Source organism: Falco peregrinus, chromosome 13, assembly GCF_023634155.1.
Source record: "Falco peregrinus isolate bFalPer1 chromosome 13, bFalPer1.pri, whole genome shotgun sequence".
Classification (NCBI taxonomy): Eukaryota; Metazoa; Chordata; class Aves; order Falconiformes; family Falconidae; genus Falco; species Falco peregrinus.
Genome location: NC_073733.1, coordinates 3,205,819 through 3,209,616, shown reverse-complemented (window position 1 = coordinate 3,209,616; position 3,798 = coordinate 3,205,819).

The window sequence follows — 3,798 nt, the reverse complement described above, 5'->3', positions numbered from 1 at the left end:
GGACAGCGGCGGCGCACGCGCGACGGGCGGGAGGGCGCACGCGCGGCGGCGCCTCGGGCGGGCGGGAAGGCGGGCGCGCGGCCCCCCTCACAGCGGCGGGCGGGCTCCCCGCTGGCCTTGGGGCTGGGGCTGGGCCCGGGCGGGCCGGCGGGCTCAGCCGGGCTGCCAGCGCCGTGGCCCTCGCCGGGGGAGCCGGCGTGGCGCTCCGCGGCTGCAACCTGTGCGGGGCTTGCCTCACGGCTGTCCCCGACCCGAGCCAAGCGCCGGGCGGCGAACTGGAGGGCACGCGTTTCTAAAACGCCAGAATCTTGCAGCCTTCCACAGGTCCGGTAGGACTGGGGCTCCCGAGCGCTTCAGCTCCTGAAGGCAGCTGGCTGAAGAGCATGCACGGGCCTGCCCGGAGCTCCGAGGGCTCGGGGACCCCAGCGGAATTCCCAGAGAGGTTTTTGGAGGCGAGTGGAAGCCCAGAATGCAGCTATTTGTCTGCCGTTCAGAGTCCCAGCTGTTCTGCCACTGTAGCTGTATTCGCAAAGCTGTGAAGGAGGTCAGCATGATGTGGGGGGGATTTACACAGCCCCTTTCTGGCTTTGCAGCTCATAACTGAAATTTAACATTTTACACTGAAGATGTGGCAGCTGATGCTTATTCTTCAGTAGTTCAAAGCTGTCTGGTAGCCTCTGCTTCAGAATAGCTATACCAGTAAGCATCATCCCCTTAGTTTCAAAGCTCTTAATTCCATCTGTACCACGTGGAAACTTACAGCAATGTGATTTTCAGCACTACTCAATGCTACCAAAAATTATAAAGAAACATAAAGCAAATTACCTTTCTGATGCACAAGTGACAAAAAATACTTTATCAAAAAAGTTACCTCCAAAGTGTCTCTCCTCTTTGAGGTTCAGGTGTGGATATGATCCATTCCTCCTTGCTGTCCCTTGCTTTCTGCTACAGGTGAAAAACACTGAACAAACACCCACTGTAGCAACTGCAATAGGAATTGGACAACTGTTCCACAGGACCCCCAAAGTGTATTGCGAGTCAGCTCCTGGTATCCTCCCCTTACACACTGCCACTGGGTTTGCATTAACTCAGAGGTGGAAAATTGCCACTCGTACAAAGAACCTCAGCAGTGGCCAACAACTGTTGTTGCCTCTTAACCAGATTGTACAATAGTTGTTGGGGTGGGTTTTTTTCTAGATGGTCCGAAAACGGCACTTGAACCTTACTAACACTTGAGTATGATTAAAAAAAAATAAAGACCCAATAGAAATTAAATTAGATTTGAAAGGAACTTATTTGTACTTTTTTTGAAATGGCAGATAGGCTAACTGGCTTCTTGGTTTCCAGTTTACAACTTTGTACTTCATGATCTAGCTCAGATCACAATGTGGGCTGACCCTCTGTGGCTACGGGCTTTGCTGTCCAACAGACTGTCATTTTAAGATCAAAATAAATTAAGTCTAATTTAGTCATCCTAAGTCTAATAAAGTCATCCTAAGAAGGATGAAATATTCGGGTATGTAGGAAACTAGTATGGAATTAAGTTCACAAGCTGCCCTGTGCTGCTGAGCTGTACCATATCGCTGTGGTTTCTCTGAAGCCCTTCCCACTATTATTTGGGCACTGAACCATTTTATGCACTCAACTGTAGGGCTATTGTTTGCAGAAAGTCGTAACAGACCATATTCTGCAAGTCACACAGCTTCAAAGCACCTCAGATCGCAACCACCAGGCATGTTGGTGTCTACAATACTGCCAAAATGAGAACTTGGTTTTACTTCTGTTGCCCTGTTCAGACACTTCATTGTCATCAGTGTCCAAGGATATTCCTGTAGGGTTTGTCTGGAAAAGCAGTAATTTCCAATTACTCATTTAGATCTGCACATCACAATTTACACTAAATACAGATCAGTCATTACCGTTTAATACATGCCTTTTAATTTAACTTTAAATTATTTTTAGCCTGAGAGCTACTGTAATTCTTCCTCCCAATTTTATTACATTTTGGATAGCCCATGTGACCTGGAGTGTTCTTAAAATGTGGGTTTTTTTCTAACAGAAATCTCTGGTCATATTTGTTCAGTGAACAGACATATAAATCTATTTCCTGTAGAAATTTTAATTTGCTGTTCAAAAGAAGGCTATTATGGATCATACAGTTTATATAAAGGATGTGAAATAAAATGTGCATATATTAAAAGGACAATCCCCTACACAGACACAGTAATTACAGAAAATGCAGAAAGTTCCATAGTTCAGCCTAGACCCAAATCTGCCCTGTTCACATGTTTACAAAATAAACGGGTGTAAATCAACAAAGTCCAAATAGGTTTGATCTACCAGATAAACTGCAACAAGGAGATTGCTGGTTCAGCTGGATGGAGAAACAATTTAAATCGGGTACAGGACTAAGTAAAAAGGCTTTTAGAAAATTACAAGCAGAATTCAGGCACCAATCTTCAAACTAATCTTTTTAATAAAAACATTTTGGTTAACTTTGCAGATGGAATCAGTCAGTGACAAAGATTTATTTATGGGAGGCATGGAAGCAAGAAGATATATACAAGAAGAGCTGGAGGGCTGGGAGGACCACTGTAATGTAAATACTGAGAAATTCGACATCGTGCCACATGATGAGTTCGGACTGATGGGACTAGTAATAAGAGTGTCTGTTGGAAGCTCCTATAAACTAGGAGTGACTGAAGCTGAAAAGTCCCAAATTTGTCACAGAATGGCTATGAATCAGAAATACAATACAGCCATTAAGGAGACAGATGTGATCCTTTACATGCAATAGATCACATTCTTTTCACAGAAGAGAGGGAACTCTCTGCATTGGAAAATACGGTGCCTTAGTCATGAGCCATTAATTGGAATATCAGATTGTTTCTGGTCACCCCTGTTCAAGGAAAATTAATTCAAACTGGAGCAGATGCAAGTAGGATGATGAGAATCAGAGCACTTTGCTCTTGAGAGGAGACTAACATTTCATTTTGTCTAGCAAATGAAAACTAAATGGTTTAAGTCTCTATAAGCTTAACTAGAAAAATAAATTCAGTTGGAACACTTCAAGTATTTATGCTGAAGAACAATACTGACATAACAGACACATAGCATTATAAATACACTGGCACAGACATTAGAGTAAGCTTCACAAACAAACAGTCCTAAAATTGCCTTCCAATAGTAGAAGTCAGGGCCAAATCCCAAATATTCTTGAAATGAATCTTTGCTAGGAGTCTAGGCAATTGCATCTCATAAAGCCTAACAGAATTAACTTCGTGACTCAGCCCAACACTCCCAGATTTGGCCCAACACCCCAGTAACATTCTCTGAATTTCTCAAACGATACTCAGTAACAGTTGCATGCTTACACAGCATATCAACCCAGATGCTCCTGTAATTTTTCCAAAACAACTGAGGACACCAACTTTCAACAAAAGCATTGCACGTGCCTGTTTCAGGAATGCAGCATTTTTCCCCCAGGGATGAGCCAAAGGCTTTAAGTCCCGCTTTCACAGCTACAAAGCTAGCCTGTTAACACAATCAAAAGGCTGTACTGTCCTATGTTCACAATCCTTTATAGAAGCCAACGATTTATTTCACTCACACGATCTGTACTCAGGTGGGCTCCCTTTGAGGCGCAGCTACAACAGCACTGGAGAAAACCCTCTGCTTTTTGCAGAGGGATGCCGCAGCTAGAGACTCCTACAAGAAGTCCTTACAACATAGGGTCTTCGGTCATAGGTAAGACAACCAGTCAAATTATCTGGAAGACTAAATGTGATGATCATTTTT